This window comes from Danio rerio, chromosome 13 (assembly GCF_049306965.1).
Source record: "Danio rerio strain Tuebingen ecotype United States chromosome 13, GRCz12tu, whole genome shotgun sequence".
Lineage (NCBI taxonomy): Eukaryota > Metazoa > Chordata > Actinopteri > Cypriniformes > Danionidae > Danio > Danio rerio.
The window spans coordinates 32,941,871-32,962,286 of NC_133188.1; the positions used below are offsets into that span (position 1 = coordinate 32,941,871).

The 20,416-nt window shown below is 32.8% G+C and overlaps 1 protein-coding gene across 8 annotated transcripts in view; it reads right to left on the reverse strand.

Annotated features, from left to right (window-relative positions):
• Nucleotides 1-20,416, reverse strand: part of cdhr1a (cadherin-related family member 1a) — a 221,539-nt gene that overhangs the window by 72,330 nt on the left and 128,793 nt on the right. Inside the window, exon 1 of one of the 8 annotated variants that reach the window (XM_073919508.1) lies at nt 954-1,387. The exons of the other annotated variants lie outside the window; for them this stretch is intronic. The gene's annotated coding sequence lies outside the window, so the exon portion shown is untranslated. Of the gene's footprint in view, nt 1-953; nt 1,388-20,416 lie in introns of those variants that run through there. 8 annotated transcript variants of the gene reach the window in all.

Below are 20,416 nucleotides of genomic sequence, written 5' to 3' on the forward strand. Positions count from 1 at the left end.
TTCACTGAAAAATGGATTAAAATATTCATGTTCAAAATAGGGTGTACTCGATTATGCTGGGCACTGTATACATTTACTCCTGTGCATCACTCTCTTAACAACCTTCTGAAATATAAAAGTAAGCCACTGTTTCTTCATCACAAATACACTCAGAAATTAAATAATGTGGCTGTAAATCTATAGGGTATTATATGAAAATAAAAAAGCGTCAAAGGCTTCAAAGTTCACTATGTGGCCTTAGTTTCATAAGCATGATGGTGGCGCTATACATCAGAAAATGACTTAGGGCCAAAAACAAAACTCTTCCAAACCACAGACATAAAAACTTCTCATTTATAGATTTGTCTGCATTCCTGGTATTGAAAATGTTTTATGTTCTTTATCTATAATAGGGCAATACAAACTAAATTGTGGCTTAAAAGTGTAATAACAATATATATTTTTTAAAGAATTTCCAGGAAAAGGAGTTGTCTACAATTTGTGACAACTTTCTAAAACATGAAAGCAATGTTTTTTTTTTGATTATCACAAACCACTGAAGAAGAAAAAAGTTGGGTTCCACACAATGATTTTTTGTTGGGACAACATGAAGGAATTAAGTTGACTTATTTGATTTGATAAATTTAAGTGGATTTAACATAAAACAATTAAGTCCATTTTAAATAAGTAGTTTGAACAAAGAGCAAACATATTTTTTTCAATTATGTAGTCAGAAATTAAATAACGTGCCTGTTTAAACCTAGGAATTACGAGAAACACGGGTCAAAGTTTTACTACACAGTCTTAATTTCATTCACATGATGGTGGCGCTATACATCAGAGAATGGCTTGTTTTAGGCCATAAACAAAACTTCTCTTTAAAACAGCAGACAGATAAAAAAATTTACAGGACTAAAAGTACACTTTCTCAGAGAATAACCAAGTGTTACTGTAATAGTCTACAGTATTCTTACCCTGTTGTGAAAAGCGCTCGTCTCCTACCTGCCTGTGTGAATGGCATGTGGAGCAAAGGAGGGTCCAGACATGCACACATGAACACACGAACACACACATACAAACATAACCCACACACGCGCCACGATCCAGCGGACAGGAGAAGTAAGCAAGCTGGTCGAACTCCTGGGGCTTGTGAATCCAAGCTGAACTTTGGAGCAGCCTCTTAACAGATGGCATGAGTGGGTAAACGCACTGGCTGGTCCGGCACAAGCACCCTGCTTTACAGCGACTGCCGCTTTTCTCATCAGATTAAATCTGTTCATTGTTGGGGTCAGTATCTGGCTGAAATCAAACTCCCCGATGCACTGCCGTACTGTACTGTGTTTCAGTATATTACAGGGAATGAATGAAAAGGATTTAACCCCACGGATACTGTTAGACTCTGGAGTCTAAACTGATTTCGAATTGGATATACGCTCTTATGGTAGCGTAGAGTTTGGGTGCATAGTTAAAATAGTGAGTTAGTAACAGTGTTTGTGTTTAGGGTTATAACCAGGGCCTAAAACTAACATTCTGTCAAACCTCTCAAACAGATGGTGACTTTAGAAAAAGTAAGCAGTCATAAAGACATTTTGCAAGCCATGAAAGTGAACAAAAAAAAAAAAACATGGCAGAAAATTTGAGGAAAAATATCTAATAGCAATTATTATTATTATTATTATTATTATTATTATTATCGTTGTTGTTGTAATGAAAAATATAAAAATTTTTACAGTTATGTAGACAATCTGTAACATATCTAATGATTTTACCATTTGATAATAAAAATACTACAAATAACAGAAAACATAATATTAATAATAATAATAACTTTGGAGTTACAATATAAGGTTCTATCTTAATTTTTTCCCAAAAATATTATTTGTGTATTTTAATCCTTAACAAAATATACATTTGATCTTTCAAATATGTATATAACTTTTATAACAACATATTTATCTTTTTTATTTAAATTCTAAAACTTTTAATTTACAATAGTTGATTCTTTGTAATCTAAAATGCAAAAACTTAACATCTTGAGTTTCTGTTTTTGGTAGAAACCACAAGAAAACCTTGTTTGGCAAAAACATTTAAAAAGCATTCTCATGTTTGTGCACATTGCATTTTCAAGTACACATCATAAGTGACTCAAAGGTTTGTAGATTTACTGTGAACCAATCCACTCTGCGGGACTGAAAACACTGTTTTCATGCTGCTCATGTGAAAAGATCACAGTACCACACTCTCAGTAAAAAAGGTACTGTACATGGTGTTTCAAATAATGTTTTTTAATGAACAGTTTTGTACCTTTGTAAAAGTTGTACACATTTGCTCTCATAAAAAAGTACAAAAGTGTTAGACAACTCCTTTATTATAATATCTATGAAAAAATAAGACTGAAAAGGCAAAGTGATTTTATAAATTTCCATATGAAAACATGAATCATCATTTAAAAGCATGTGTTTAAAGAAACTCATAAACATTAATTATTATCTTCTACAATACAAAACAACTGTTAAAACGAGCATTTTCTGATAAATACATTTTCATTACTGATATCAGCACCTTTTGACAGTTGCTTTCCACTAAGCACATGAGCTGGCAAAAGTCCTGCATACGCAAAGTGTTCATGCAGAAATTTGAGTATTGTAAAACTAACCAAACATTTCGCATATTTCATTACAATACTTTGCATAATTCTATTTCAATTTTAAAATTAAGCAAATTAAATTAACTTTTAAATGATTACAAAGGTATTGTGAGAAAATTGGAGAAAAACATGTTTTTTATTGTACATGGGAGAATACGTTTCTGTGACATTTTTGTGAAAAGTCTTGTGAAATGTTGAGCAAAAAAAAGATCTTTTGATTTATGTTAAAGTATTTTTTATTCTTTATTAGTAAATGGAAAAGATGCATTTAAACAAAAAGAAACTTTTGACGCATTTCGGATATAGCAAAATGCCTTTAAATAGTTCTTGAAAGAACCCATTTTTAACTGTTAATGTACAAAGCATCTTGTCACTGTAGTGATACCTTCATAGATCAGATTTGTACCGTTGATTATTGTATTTGCAAGTTTTAAAAACCAAAGGTACATTTTGGTTTCCCATGGTACAAATCATGTGTTTAAAGGTAAACTGCAATGAAGTTTCAAATTTGTTTCTTTGTCTTAAGGTACAATTCTGTTCCATAAAAAGGTACTGTCTCAGTGACAAGGGTTTGTACCTTCATTGGTACAACATTGTACCATTATTTCTAAGAGTGCACAATAAACCACATTTTGCTCTCAGGCATTGTTAGAATTAATTATAGTTACCAGCCTTGGTAAGTAACAGCGTTTCATATTCTCCTTAATGCCATGTTGGTGTTAATTTTAGGCCTTTGATCATAACCCAACCTATCTGTAAAGCCCAAGTCGGAAACAGCACAATAAAACTCTACATGACTATTAGGTCTCAAAGCAAAACATTAAGTCAAAATGCATTTAATCAGCATATAAAACACCAGAGGGGCTGAAATACCATCAGAAGCACTGAGATTTAATGAGGTAAAAACTGATCTTGGTAAAGATTTAAAAGCTAACTAAAATTCCCTAAATTTGTGTGATACAATATTTGTAAACAAGAAACTCTTCATTTATAGATTTATCTAATGCTGCAGGTAAATTAGAAATGCTTTACATTCTTTTTCTATACGCAAGGTAAATGCCCACTGTTGGAAACATTTGTCTATGGATATGCCTGGATGCACACAATAGATGATTAGAAGATTACTGAGAGAAAAATACAGTGAAGAAAAGAAAAAAATCAATATGAACAGATTTTGTGATTTTCATCATGAAGTTCATCTAAAACAAGTGAAACCATAAACATAGCCTTTCAAAACATTACATATAGCTATAAAATGTCTAATAATTTCTAGCCGTTTTGATTAACAGGTCAAAAAAAGACGTCACATTTTAGTGTCTGATTTAATTTAAGTTGTAAAGTGGTTTCATTTACATAGAAAGCATCTAAAATGCAAGTAGTCCAATTTAACGATTGAAATAACATAAAAAATCGTCTAAAAATGGGTGAAATAATGTTCCATCATTATTAAAACATACTTATTCTGACCTGTATTTATTACAATATATATATATATATATATATATATGTATATATATATATATATATATATATATATATATATATATATATATATATATATATGTATATATATATATATATATATATATATATATATATATATATATATATATATATATATATATATATATATATATATATATATATGAATAAGTAATCATACAAATTAAATGATTTAACCCGTTTCATCTTTGACACAAATACAAATGGTTATTTTCAATAATGGGTTAACTGGCTAATTCTTATAGTGTACTCAAAAAGACCCAAATCCTTGACCAGATGTATTAGTGGCGTGTGTTGACGCTCTGTGTTTGACCTGAAGGATTAGACAGGAAGTAAGAGAATCAGTCTTTTATACTGTGATGTGTCAGAATCTCTTTAAGAGGGGATTTCTGGGTCAACACAGTTCAATTAGCACCGCACAAACACACAAAAGAGCTTACTTTCTGTCAAAACAAAAACATTTTCTATAATGACCAAATATGCATTCGATTCAGGAGGGAAACAACATTCATTGCAATCTAAGGCTAAAATTAGGATGCTTTGGATTGCATAGTAAACACTATGATTAACATATTCCTAATTATTTTCTCACTTCATCATTACTCGTTGACAATTAACATTTGCCATGACTTGAGGCTGAATTAATCTAAACTTTGATACCCTCGTGAAACAGACACTTCGTTTTATGCTGTGCATAGTGTTCGGGGCACATATCAAATATACAAAACTACTTTTTAATGTTTTAAGGCTATAATTACTGACTTCAATTATAAACCATTGGAAGCAATTTGATTTGATAACTGATTGTTTGTTGAACATGATGGGGAAATAGGGGAAAAAAGGGAAAAGGGACTCAAAACTAATTAAAACAATTATGAATGTACAAATTGTGGGTGTGATTTGATGCACGGGTGACAATAGCTTACAGGATACTACGAAAAAAACATGTATTGCACCATTTTTGTTTTAAACGTTTCCAAGAATGAGAGAGTACTTTACACTTTAAACCCACTCCCGGTGACCCAGATCATGTGCCCAAGATCAGTAACTTCCCAACACCGCATGACTTTGGACTAATTGTCCTTTCCATAGCTCCCTGAATATATCACATGACACAAACATGGGAATTTTCTCAAAGAAACCTGGGCCAAAACAAACACTTGAGCCAAGTCAAACAAGAACAGACCAAACCCTTAATGTTTCAGAATGAAATATTAAGGCAAGACGCTGCAGGCAAAAACACGGTTTATTTTCATGCACCTGCCAATTTTGTATTTTTTTGGCTCCTCATAAAGTGTTTTTTCAGTGTAATTTAAAGAAAACACCCAAAATACACCTTTAAATGTTTCTTTTGACTTGCTTTACTAATTTATGTCTATAGATTTAAATTTGCAATATATATTTTGGTTCTCCACTGAGCTAGAAATCTCCAATTTAACTTAAATAGCTTTACAGTTTTATTTATATCTATATTCTGAAGGTTTTTACTTTCATACAAGATTTGTGTACAATATTAAATGCAATATTTCAGCTTCTAAAACAAATTATTAATACTTTTCTTGCTGTTTGCAGTATTTTCTAAACTATGGGGGAAAAAAGACACTCAAAATTCCCTATAAAAAATCTTGGATCCTAATATGCCCAGAAGCATACAATCAGAACCATACAATATTCAGGTAATATTTTTTGGAAGAAATGTCTGCTAAATAGTGCATATTTAATTATTTAAACATTAAATAATAATAATAATAATAATAATAATAATAATAATAATAATAATAAATTCCTTTCTTTGGCATTTTTAAATACAATAACTATAGAAGTATGGTCATATCTGTTCCTTTTTTTTTTTTTTACCTTATTCACCTGCATTGTCTTCCCTTAATTAAAAAACAAAAATACCATCTCCTTCTGGCGATGACTCTGACAAAATGGCCCAGACTAAAGACAATCATCAATTAATCAAAGTTTGTAAAAGAGGGCAGCGATGAAAGAAAAGAAAAGGCATTCCTACACAGCGCCGTAATGTTGGCCTCAGTGGAAAGCACTGGGCAAACAGCAGAAACTAGCTGCTTGTGAAGGGTAATGGGACATTGAATGCCAGAGGACAAAGGCGGAAGTGGCTGCAGAGAGAAAGATGAAGTAATCTCGGAAACAACTAGACACACTCCACTTGAAATTTAGCCTCAAACAAGATTAAAGTGAAGTTACTCTACACAAGTATGGCAAGGATATCAATCTTCTGCTCAGAGACAAACTAAAAACAACCGAGCAAAATGTAAAAAAAAAATAAAAATAATAATCTGCATTTCAGACATTTTTTTATACTGAAATGTACTCAAAATGGCCATGAAGACAATCATGCTTTTTAATTGACTGTTTTTCTCACAATATCTGGTTAAGTAAAGTTTCGTTACTTGATTTCTTTCAGTTGTGAGTTTATAGACTCTCATACATTTTTATTTCAAATTTAAATCATACACTTTTGAGAAATCAACACATCAGAGATTTTGTGAGCCAATAAAGTCAAGAAAGTGCATCACAATTTTTAGAAATACATAAATTTTAAGAAATTTGTGAGAAAAAAAAACTTGAATTCATAGATTGTCCCAATGAGAAAAACTAAATTATGACTTGAACTGTGTCAGAATTGAAACTTAGAATGGGAAAAAAAAAAAAATCTGAACTGTAAGAGGTTTTTGTGAGGTAAATTAGAATTAAGATGAAAAAGTCATTATTGTGAGAATTGTAAGTCATTAAATCGCAATTACATTTATTTATATAACGACAGACACCATACAAACCTAGTTTCAACTTTTTTAGTAGTTTCTGCAGGTCTCTGTAGGCTTTACGTACATTTTCATTTTGGGACGTCACCAAGTTCTCAAAACACTGCAAAATATAGTACTATTATCAGGCACAGTAAAAGCAAACAACAGTTTGCTTTCACTTTTCCCACTAAATGCCCCTCGGTAATTTAGGAACAGTGTGAAAGTGAATGTGAATTGCAGTTCCCTGTCAAAAGGCATCTGCCCAAGCCGTTTAAAAATTCAACAGCGTTAAATCCATTAAATGGGGATAACATAGAGTTTTTGTTTCAGACCTGTTGCATAAAGAATCCCCTCCCTGCTGCCTAAAGCCCTACTGAGAAAGACAGCCTTTTAATGAGGGGGGGATAATCCAGCAAAACACCCCCACTAATGAGCCATCATCATGCAAAAATGCCAGCTTGATACACATTAATTGGATTCCCACTTTTTTTAACCAATTAATTGACCTGCATTGTCATGTGGCTTGGCTGCAGTGGGTTCCTAAGAGAGAGAGCCTCTGTTTAGTCTCAATGACTCCAATGGCTATAGGGCCTGTGAATAGAAGTAGGTTTTAGTGAGATCAGCTCTCTCATTAAAGGCTTATGACATTTGTTTGAGCCAATCCCTTTGTTGAGAAAACAGTTTGTGCTGCTCAGTTAAAGTCTCAGCTGTGGCCTGGGATAGTGATTGTGGTCAGTTTTAGCAGCAGCAGCAGGATCCGCATGGCTGCTCTCAGATCTGTACACCTGCGAGGAAGTCTAGCGGAGAGGCCGGAATAATCCAGAGCACTTGTTGATCTAATGCAATGAGGTGGCTTTAAAAAGACAAAAAATAATAACAATAATAATAATAATAATAAAACATAATGTTATTACATAAAAAACTTAAAAACAAAAAGCTAAAAATAAATAAATAAATAAATAAATAAATAAATAAAAATAAAGCAAAAACTTTATTAAATTAAATTAAACAAAAAAAGTGTACATGTAAAACTAAGTTTTTTTTTGTCAATGATCTTTGCAAAAGTTTATCAACTCATGAGGGAATCATGATACTTGTGAAACAAACTCAATATTATGATGTGAAAACTAGCAGAAAGACCAAAATAATCCAGAGCTCTTAATCAAATGCATCGAGGTGGCTTTAATAAAACAAATAATAATAATAATAATAATAATAATAATAATAATAATAATAATAATAATAATAATAATAATAATAATGTAGACTTTTAATAAATAAAAACACTAAAAAAGCAAAATACAAAACAAAAGTAAAAAAATTTAATTGAAAACATTATTAAATTAAATTAAATTAAATTAAATTAAATTAAATTAAATTAAATTAAATTAAATTAAATTAAATTAAATTAAATTAAATTAAATTAAATTAAATTAAATTAAATTAGTGTACATGTAAAACTAAAGTTTAAACTTTACAAAAGTTTACAATTATGAGATAAAATTCACAATTATGAGAAAAATATCATATTTGTGAAACAAACTCAATATTATGATGCAGGGAAATCTAGCAGAGTTAAAAAAAAAAACTAAACAAACAAACAAAAAAACAATTAAATAAAATTAACAAATAAACAATAAATTAAAAAATAAACAAAAAAACTAAATTAAATGCAAATTGAATGCAAAACAAATACAAAAATAAATAATTAAAATGAAAAAAGCAAAGTAAAAAGTAAAATCTAAAATCAAAATGTGCAGACTGTACATGTAAAACTACGGAACCGGTTGTGGAAACTTAAAACAGGCTTTTTGATTTGGACAATAAAAGCTATGGCGTCCTCCTTCACCGACTCTGGGTTATAACCTCTGAAAATGACTTACATACAGTGAATGGAATGCAAAGTGTTTTAGTCAATGATCTCCTCAGGGAAACAATATCCCTCAGACTGCTCCTACTCACCAGTGTAAATGAAACGCCTGTGGATTAAACAGTAACCATGAGTAAATGAGTTCAAAGAGCCCATCATATTTTGAATTTAATATTACTTCCCCAAGGGAATGCTTGGAGGCACAATGAAAAAAACATTTTCGACTTGCTTTTAGGAAAAAAGAAAATAGATCCAAAATCAGATGAGACAGAGATGCTGCTTAAACTGAATGGCATTGAGAGTTAAGCACCCAAAAAAATCTTTCTAATGATAAGTTGCTTACAAGACAATGGTGTACTAAAACTGAGATGTTTTTCTTTGTGTCTTGAGGGCACTGTTGTCCAAACATTTGCCATTCAAACTGATCTGCAAAAATGACCAAAAAGGCTTCCAGACCCGTATTTCGCAGCCTACTGGTAATTTTTTGTTTATTTTATTAGTTATTATCACCTGTTAGTCCTATATAAAGTAATAATACTAATATCCTTATTACTCTCTGGCAACAGTAATTCATTGTGGTACTTAGAGCAATGTTTCCATTTTGCACATTTTCATCTTAGAAATCTGACTTGCGTGTGTGTTTGTGAATTTTAGCTGAAGTCAGAATTATTAGCCCCCCTTTAATTTTTTTTTTTTTTTTAAATATTTCCCAAATGTTTAACAGAGCAAGGAAATTTTCACAGTATGTCTAATAATATTTTTTCTTCTGGAGAAAGTTTTATTTGTATTATTTTGGCTAGAATAAAAGCAGTTTTTAGTTTTTTTTAAAAACATTTTAAGGTAAAAATTATTAGCCCCTTTAAGCTATATTTTTATTCAATATAGTCTACAGAGCAAACCATAGTTATACAACAACTTGCCTAATCACCCTACCTGTCTAGTTAACCTAATTAGTTAAGTCTTTAAATGTCACTTTAAGCTGTATAGAAGTGTCTTGAAAAATATCTAGTCGAATATTATTTACTGTCATCATGGCAAAGATAAAATAAATCAGTTAATAGAAGTGAGTTCTTAAAACTATTATGTTTAGAAATGTGTTGAAAAAAAATCTGCTCTCTGTTAAACAGAAACGGGGAATAAAAAATAAACAAGGGGGCTAATAATTCTGACTTCAACTGTATTTAAAAGTTTAGTACACGTCTATACATTTTCCCACTAAACTGTACAATCAAATTTGCAAATCAGTTGCTTTAACCTCTGTCTCTGAGTTTTTGCTTCTGTAATTAGATATATGCCACTACTCATATTGTTTTATAAACCACCTCGTCTCTTCATATGATGAGCTTCACAAAAATCACAAAAAAGTCACAAATTAATGATTTATATATCATAATATGTTTAAACAATAAATGCTAAAAAAAAAACTACAAATAACATATATCTGTCAATTCTGTCAATGAAAGTATGTTGTTGCCTATAACTTGACAAACAGAAGCTTGACAGGTCCCCTGTGCTTGTAATGTGACTGAAAACTATGAATGCACACATTCTCTGATCCACTCGTTTATTAGAGGATCAGGTCATTATTGTTGATGAAAAAGACAAATCTGGGCAGCACAGTGGCGCAGTGGATAGCACAATTGCCTCACAGCAAGAAGGTTTCTGGTTTGAGCCCGGCTGGGTCAGTTGGCATTTCTGTGTGGAGTTTGCATATTCTCTCTGTGTTGGCGTGGGTTTCCTCTAGGTGCTCCAGTTTCCCACACAAGTCCAAAGACATGTGGTATAGGTGAACTGGATAGGCTAAATTGTCTGTAGTGTATGTGTGTGAAGGAGTGTGTATGGATGTTTCCTAGTGATAGGTTACAGCTGGAAGGGCGTCCGCTGCGTAAAACTGAATAAGTTGGCAGTTCATTCTGCTGTGACGACCCCAGGTTAATAAAGAGGCTAAGCTGAAAAGGAAATGAATGAATAAATGGGAAAAAAACAAGACTAAAATTCAGTCAAAATGATAAACACTAACCAACATTATTTTTATAATCAGCTGTATTGCGCTGTTTATTCATTAGATGAGTGCATTGTAGCATGCACATTTAGTCACTTTATTGGCGCAGTCAGTTTTTTGTTTGTGTCTAGCTATTTTATTGACAAAATTAACACTGATTTCTGCCTCATCATATGATTAAATCCATATTAGTATATGATCAGAAGTGGTTTAAACCATCTGTGGAGTAAAATGAGTTAGGCCCGATCCCAATTCTACTCCTTAGTCCTTCTCCTAAGCCCTACCCCTTGTTTTGCGCATTCACGTAAAGGGGCAGGGATGTCCCAATTCTCTTTAGCCTGAAAGCGTAGGGCTAAGGGGAAGGGCTAGATACCCCTCAAAACTGAGATTTTTCAGGACCACACTCAAAACCAATGGGTATGAAAATCTCCCAGAATACATCGGCTGCAATGGCAACATGACTGCACCCGGAAGTAAGGAGATGCACAAATTATTTATTTATTTTTTTGTCATTATTTCGAATTTTTACAATAAACAAGGATATGTTTTAATATATTCATAACTGCATTCGTGTTTTACAGTCATGCTTTTTCAAATTAATATAAAAACCACTAAATTTCGCTATCTATAGTCCCTAACAATTCTGTATAGCAGTCCTGCTACATACTTTCACATATGTCACTTAAATATCCTGTCAGAAAAGTCTGGTGATGGGGAATGACCTTTTTACAGTGTCTGCTATAATGCTAATGTTGTTTTCGTTTGTTTACATACAGTATATATAAATAAGGCCACGGTGTAAATGCACAGTACATATACGATCTTATTGCCAGGTTATATTGTTATGATAACATGATGTATGTCTTTGGTGAATTCCTAAAGGTAAATACCAAAAAATTAAGCAACTGGAATAACTACAGCAGTCGCCATCGTCAATCTCATATGGAGCAAGAGATAGTGATGATGATGTGTGCAGGTGTTGTAGTGCTGTCCCATTTCTCAGGGGTAAATTTTGAAGTCCTTCCCCTTCACACACTGTTTCAAGGGCTGAGGGGAAGGGGAAAGGGCAAGGGTACAAAAATAGAATTGGGATCGGGCCTTAATGTGTTCATGTGTAGCTTGATGCTAACTACTGTATAACTTACCTATTACAGTGGATTGATTGTATTTTATGTTTAGTATTGTCAAAATAACTTGTTTATGGTAACTCAAACAAAAATTCAGATGCAAACACAGCATTTTGGGAGAGCATCAAGAAGACATGGCCTCCTACAATGCAGAAAAGCCACTGCCATTCGGTTCAATGGCATGGATGAAGCATCTCCATTAAGTGAGGTTGATGGCGGCTAATTCTGCGCGCACTGATTTAAGGGGTATTGACCTGAGGTCTCGGGGTCAGGCTGTAGTGTCATATTGATCCAGCCCTGATCTGCATGTAAGAGGCTGATCTACGGCTCAGCCACAGATACAGCAAATGCAGAGCAATTATCTTTATCAACAGCTTAACACTGCCGAATCCTATAATGTGAAAAATTGGATGTCCTCTGAGAACGGCTCGAAAACTATTGCGAGCCTTCTAATTCAATCCATTGATTAAAACCTTAAATAAACAAGAGAGGGGGGAAAAAGACAAAAAAAAAGCAAAACATTCTATGAAAAACATCAATGCAAGCACATTAGACAACAGCGGCCTTGGGAAAATATACAAGGTATCTGGTCTAATCTATCACTGTGAGAGTGCTGGTAATAGCAGACATTAGTAGAAGATCATTACCCTCCATTGTGCATTCACTTAACTATACTAGACAGAGGTTACAGTGTAAGGTGGGCAAATGGAATGGCAGATGTTGTTTACTGGACCGATGGAATGAGAAGAAATGGAGGAAACATGTCAGTGCTGCACGATTCAAGACAGCAGGCATTTGTAAGTTTACCTTCAACACTTCATATGTATCTTTAGAATTGTTAACAGAGAAATAATGAGACCGTGATTGTATTAGAAAAAAAATTAAACAAAAAATGGAACACTGATTTTATGAGGTATAATATACGTATATATTTGTTCAACAGTTTTGTCTGGTTCTCGGATCTGATTGGCTGATAGCCATGCAATATTCTGCAATATAAGAACTCGTACCGTACAGCCTCTTCACTCCTCTATATAACTCCGTCCACATAGTGACAGCAGCATAGTGACAGCAGATCAATGCACTCACTACAGTTGGACAAATATTGCAGCTGCTGGACAGCAATGTAGTTTTGAGGCTTTTTTTTTAGGCAAGAACGTAGTTGTTTAGATTGCAACTATCCAGTCCATCAGCCTGTCAATGAGCACAGCAAGAATAGATGGCATAAGATGGCAACAGAGACAGCATAACAAGCCCTTAGAGGAAAAAAAAAAAGATTGGCGTATTTCAAACTACAGCTGATCAAATCATTATAAATCTGGTAAGTTACATTCTAAGTTGAACTCTCTTTTGTATGTCATAGTGCTGTATTTAAACCATAGTAATTGTAGTGTATTGAGTTCAGGAATGTATATTCAGCAATGTATGTATTTTGTGTTGGCCACTCTTTGTATAACCTTGAGTTACTTTTTGGTTGGCCATCTGTTTGTTTCTAATTAGTCTCCTGTTTTTGGTACTGCAGACTAGTTCAGTAAAAAAAAAAAAAAAAAAAAAAGAAGAAGAAGACGAAATGGCCGCATATGTTTAGTGCTTTTCCTTATCGCAAACTAGGGCTGCTCGATTAAGGAAAAAATCATAATCACTATTATTTTGATCATAATTGCAATCACGATTATTTAAAACGATTACGGTGCTTTAAGCATCTTCACTGTAAGAAAAAAAAACTTTAGCTACAAAAGTCCTTCAGTCAAGAGCATTGAGGGATTTTCTCCTTTTTTTGTTTGATTAATAATAAAAAAGGCAACAGCAGGGATATAGGTGCTGTCACTTTAAGAATAGTGCGGATCTGATATGGTTTCTCTTTCATGTCTTTTGATTCTCAACTTTTGTTTATTACACAAATGAGGGTTAATATGAATAATCACTAAACACTGCACTCTGACACAAATGTGCATGTTTTTGACCATTAAAGTGCTCACATTAAAATGGTGTTAAATGTGTGTGCTCTGCTCGTCTCCGAGCCTGTCCAAGGCTAAGCGTGCACACACACAACAGCATGCTCTTTCATGCTTTTAAAAATATGAATGATTTGAATGTACATCAATGATTAATGCGCATCCCATGCTGCAAAAGTTACAGTGAAGCACATGCTTTTAGTCATTTTCACATGGAACTGAAAGTATTGTGATCTCCCAATTGCAAATAAGAAGAAATACTGGGAAATGTCTTTAGACTGATGGCATTTAATTTATAATCTTAAAATGTCAGCAAAATAACCTGTTTTGTCATCACTGTAGACATTATGCTAGAGAATCATTCAAATACTATAGCTCTAAAGTGTTGTTGTTGAATTAGTAACGGCTTCTGCTGTCAGCTGCAGATGTGAATGAATGCCGGAAGAAAGTAGTTCCTTGTACAAAAGTGTTTTTTTCTCTGTTTAATTATCTTTTTTATATACATGATTATGCCTTCAAACTGTTGTATAAACGCAATAGCACAGTCGTAGCAGTGCAATATATTGTCACTGGTAGAACACTAAAGCACTCTGCCTGTGGCCTCGAGCCTACACAGGCCTCCCACCAGTGCAGATATACAGCCATATTGCACTGTTACAGGCATGATATTGCTCATATTAAGTAAAACACATCTAAAAAAATTATCAAAATGTTAAATGTAACGTTATTTTTATATATGTTAATAATAAGAATGGCTAATGATGGCAGGAGTAATAAACAAATGCAGACAATTTTATGTTTTTTTCTTTTTTTTTTTTCTTTTATTATTTTAAGTCCGGGTTCAATTTGAACCAACAAAAAAATTAAGTCAAGTAATATTAAGGAAAAAATTAAATGTACCATTAAAATTGTTGGCAGAGGAAAAAATAAGACATTAATTGTTTTAGCTTTTTAAAAATTAAGCACTTCGATCGTATCATAGAGGTGCATATACAGTTTATAATAAAACATTTCTAAAAATGTACACGTAATCAATTGAAGAGGCCAAAAATCAAGCAAATCTTGAGTAATTCTTCATATTGTTAATTTTCTCTTTATGTGAGAGCTTTTATTAAAATAGATGGAAGTGCTAAAAATATGTCCTGCTCCAGAGTGTTGAAATTGAATTCAAGTGAAACCTTATAAAGGCCTGTCCTTTGCCACTTAAAGGTCACCTCAGATGCCTGTAAGAACGAGTTTCTCTGAGTCATTACATTTGCTTTAACTGTGGGTCAGAGGCAAAAAGGTCAAACCTTGAGATGCTTAATAGTTTAATTATGACCAACGACTGCGCTGCGTTTAATTACTAGACCTATCAGAGAGGACATTAATAAAACTCAAAATGTTAGTATGCTTAATCATTGAGGATTCAATTATTTACATCTGAGTGTCCATTATGTCAGGTGAAAAAAAAAAAGCCCACTAAGGCGCTGAATGTCACCTACAAGTAATCAAGCAGAACTTCATTAATACGTATAATGAATTGAGCATGTATTCTTGTCATCTTTTTGCTACCTTTACTTTTCTGCTCTGACAGACACGTGTGGCAGTAATTGTTGTCCAATTTTTCGTGGGGTCATGAATTAATCTACATGTCTTTATGCCTGTCACAAACTAATAAACAGACAACTAACTGACTTTTACAGCTTCCTAGCTGATTAACACGGCAATGACTGATTTTACATGCTGGCTCTTTTTCACAATTTTAACAGCTATTTTTATAGAAACATCCCAAATATTGAATTACTTATAAACATTATTTGTATTACACAGAAACAAGGAAAGGCATACAGGTTTTTGAAGCACATAAGGGTAAATAAATAACAGACAAATGTTAATTTAGTGGTAATTTTAAAAACAGAACTGTTTTCTTTCCCGATAACAAAAAAATCCAATATTCGCAGAACATAATCTGGAGGTATAACATTCACATTCCACATAAAATACAGTGCTCAGCACAAATTAATACAACCCATTTGAAATAGAATATTTTCAGCATTTCTTAGAATGGCTGCACAATATTGAAAATATCTGACATTGGGATTTTTTATTTTGCTGCAATTTGTGTTGAGATATGAATATAATTTTGGCAGATGACTTCAATAGCTCTGTTTGGTATAAAATCATTAAATTTGATTGGAATAATCTTGTAGATGAGTGAATCAAGAATATTATAATAAGATGAAAGCAAATTAAGTAGTCAGATATTCAGGTACGAGATAACATGATATAATATTTTGCCCCAGATAACAATAGATCACAATATCAATGACGTATCCCAAGAAAACCATCCACAATATATCATGATATTTGTAAATGAAGAGGGAAACGCATCAAAAAGTTATAAGGTGTATTTATTTTATTAACAGCACATATATTTCTTAGAATTGCTACATTGATGTTCGATCTGCCATTATGAGAAGCGCCACCTCATGCACATCGTTATTTTGTCCTGAGCCCTATTATTGAATAATTAAATGTCAAACTGTACATTCTTCACTGCTGATTAGAAATAATAATCCCAATGTCACATATAGGTATAGGTAATATATTTCGGTGCTAATAAAACAATTTTTTATTAAACGGATATATTTTTTAAATAATATTTTAGTCACAGAACATCTTAAGAAAGAGAAAGATAATACATTTAAATTAATGTGAAATATTGCAGGGAAAATACAAACTACAAAATTTCAACAAAAGTTTATAATTTTTTTTGTTTCTCTTAAATATTGCTTTTTGTAAATTGTTTATTTAATATTTTCCCCTAACAAATTAATTTTGGTGTACTAATTTTGGACCATTATTATTTGTTATTTTGTTAGATTAGCTTTAAATTTGGCTTTGGGTTGACTAAACAAGTATTTATGATGGCTACATATTTAAAAATAAATGAATTAAGGTTATTATATGAAAATATCTCAGTAAATATATAAGAACACCATCACACATTACTTTTGAAAAGAAAAATGTATTTATAGGGGCCCTATCATCTCAGCCATACAATTAGACCTGTGCACTCAATCAAATCATAATATGCACTAGTGTCTGTTAATATTAAACTGCAAATAAACTGTCAGTATATCGGTTGGAATCAATGGAGCAGTTTTATGTTCAACGTACTAAACACTTCACTTTTGTCCTACATACTGTACTAATGTATATGCTCAAATGTAATATTGCAAGGCTTCCTATAGGAAAACGAGAGATTTGTGAGGGGCATACTCATTTATGTTGAGCACTGTATATCAAAGATTGTAAAAATGAAAGGACATGGGTTTAAAGGAAAGAAATGTGCCTGTTACTGTATTATATTTAGTAACATTTTACTGCATGGCATAAATTAATAATTAACAATAACGTTAACTCTGAAAATCTGCATTGAAACAATGAGAACTCTTAAAATCTCAATAAACAGCCAATTTTTACTTGAATTTTCAGTTTATTAAACTTGATGATGTTTTTTTTTATTTATACACCGTAAAAATGCAAATTTAATAACATTCTGGAGGAGCAAAATATATTAAACTAAAACAAACTGAAGTTCATGCCTATCACACTTTCTGTTTTGTGTGATAAGTTTGCACATATAAACTTTAAAATATTTGAAATTTAAAATGTCATTTTTAAAATGCAGGGAACATTGAGAACAGTTAAAGTTAGTAGGTGTGAAAAAAAAAACTGGCTGTATTTATTTATTTACTAATTATATCAGTGTTTCTCAACCACGTTCATGGAGGACCACCAACTCTACATATTTTCACTGTCTCCTTAACCCAACACACCTAATTCTGATCACCAGCTCGTAAGCAGAGCATGAAAGACCTGAAATGGGCATAACAGACAAAGGAAACATCCAAAACATGCAGTGTTGGTGGTCCTCCGGGAACGTGGTTGAGAAACACTGGATTATATTATTATATTTATATATATTTTTTTAAATCAAGTCAATTTTGGACTAACAGTAAAAAGTAATATTACATAAACGCAAATTCTGAATCAATTTAACTAGTAACTAAATCACAGTACAGTGTGTACTTAAGTTTTAAACAAATGTATCACGCAAAATACTTAACATTAAAATCAAAGACAGATTAAAAGCACCAAAGAAATAAAAGGAAGATTAAATAATTAAATATGCACATAACACACAAGTCCACCTAAACTCCTCTGGACAAGATTTGAATGGACCTGGCAACCATTAAAACAAATCCTTGTTTTAAACAAAGCACTGGACTCTGACCTTCAGCAATAATGAAGCCTGTTAGCTTCTCAAAATCCTTTAAAACATTCTACACTTGAAGCCTCACCATAATACAGTAAGGGTCAAAGGTGATGTCCTGCCTATTATGGCTCTCCATGTGTTTAAAATAGCACAAAATAAAGCCACAAGCAGAGCTCCAGTGGGCCACACAGTCACACAAATTCAGCGTTCATATTTCACGCATGCACACCGCACTGACCCTTCAAAACTCTTAGTCTTTGTTGCTGCTGGTTAATGAACAGATTAGTAGCGAAGGAGGAGGAGAGGTCAAGGCTAAACCCTTTAACAGGAGGGATAATCGGTGACAGGTGGATCCACACTTCTGGACTTCTGGACTATCGTGCTTGGTCTCCAAAAAGTCAAGGGGGCTTGAGGAGTTAACAATTTTTTTAAGCACTAAATTGGATACTTGTTGGCAATGTGCCTTCCCTTTGTGCGCATTGTCCAAGGCCATATTTACAAAACGGCGCGGCTGGATCTTCTGAAGCAGATTGCGCTGAATGGGACTCCCCTGGAAGATTGGAGGAGACACTCGAGAACAGGCGCACAATGAGAGCCAGGGTGCCAAAGGAGTGGGAGGTGGGGTGGCATTTGCGCCCGTTTTCATTCATTTCTTTAATATTCCACCGCAGGTTCTGCTTGAGAGAGACGCCCATTGTGAAGGGCTGAATGGGAGACTTTAGGAGTGTCTCTGCCTCCATTAATTAGGGCTCACTGACGCTTCCGCTCCCCGAGAGTCCGCCTCATTATGATTTCCTCACATTCTTTAGCACAACTTAACCCCATTCCTCTGCTCTGACATCAAAGAGGAGAAGAGGACAGACTCGCTCGCTGGCTCGGCTGCGCTTGCATACTGGGCATGTTTTATTTAGCCTTGGTGACCGGATTATTTGGAGAGTGGTACAGTAGGTTGGGTGAATTCTTAACAATCGCTAAATGTGGACTCTACATAAAGCAGATACACTCAAAAATTTTGCACCTTGTTCAAACTACTTATTTAAAATGAGTGGATTCAATACAATTCTTGAGGGTTTTTGTTTTGGCATAACTAAATTTACTAAAATTTTGTAAAAACAATTAATTTAACTTAGTTTATTTGTGGTGTAATAACATGGAGGAAGTGTGTGTAACCTGCATGTACACTGCTGTACACTGGAAAGAAATGTCTGCAAAATTCTGGCAAAAAATGTATGTGTGTTAAATTTAAACCAACAAATTACACTTAGTAATGTTCAACTTCATTTGTTTGTTTAAATTAGGCCCAAATTAATTGTTTATAAGCACTTAACTTACATTTTTGCAAATTCAAGGAATCATATTTTAATATTTTTTGTGTGTTTGTGTGTATTTGTGTGTTATTTACTGGGTTAGTGAAAAAGCACCACCATTGTGCTTTTATTTTAGCTTCAACAGTAGCAAAATGATATGCAGCCAAACCAAAATTCACTGTTCCACACAATTTATTGATGTTGTGCCAACACAAAACTACACTTTAAAATATTTATATTTTTTTGCTCATTCAAACATTCAATTTAAATTTACAACACAACAACACAATTGTGATTTCATTGGGGACAATTTAATTTTTTTATGTTCAATCCACATAAACTTGTAAAAGTGTAAAATTTTTGTGACACTGCATTTTTTTACAGTGTATTAACGATTCTTTAACATAAAAAAATTTGTCACTCAAAAATTTGGGGTGTTTATTCAGACACCTACAAGTTTTTCACATTATCACAGTTTATTCGCTATAGTTTAGGAAATGGTCATCTCTTTTTGATGTCAGACAGCTTTGATATAATGTAAAGTATGTAATGGAATATGATTAAAGATAATTCAGACAGCAGTTAGTGTAAAAATATGTACACATCTATCAGTACTCAATGATAGCATGTAGTCTTTGCTGTCAACCAAGTTAATGCAAACCTTAAATATTTTCCCAAATTTCATATTCCTTTTGGTTTTTAGTCCTCTGTATGAAGAATTTTAGTTTTTAATGTGTCACATTTTACTTTTGCTATTTTCACAAGAACTATACTACCCTGCGTATAATTATATATGATGATATCTGAATAATGTTTGTGTTGACTAAACAAACAAATGGTTTCATATTTAAGAATAAATGAAGTGAACCTATTACATGAAAATATCTCAGTAAATATCTAAAACAGTCACACATTACTTTGTAAAAGAAAAATGTATAGGGGCCCAATGATGTCACCCATACAATTAAATTAAAAGTAGATCTGTGCACTC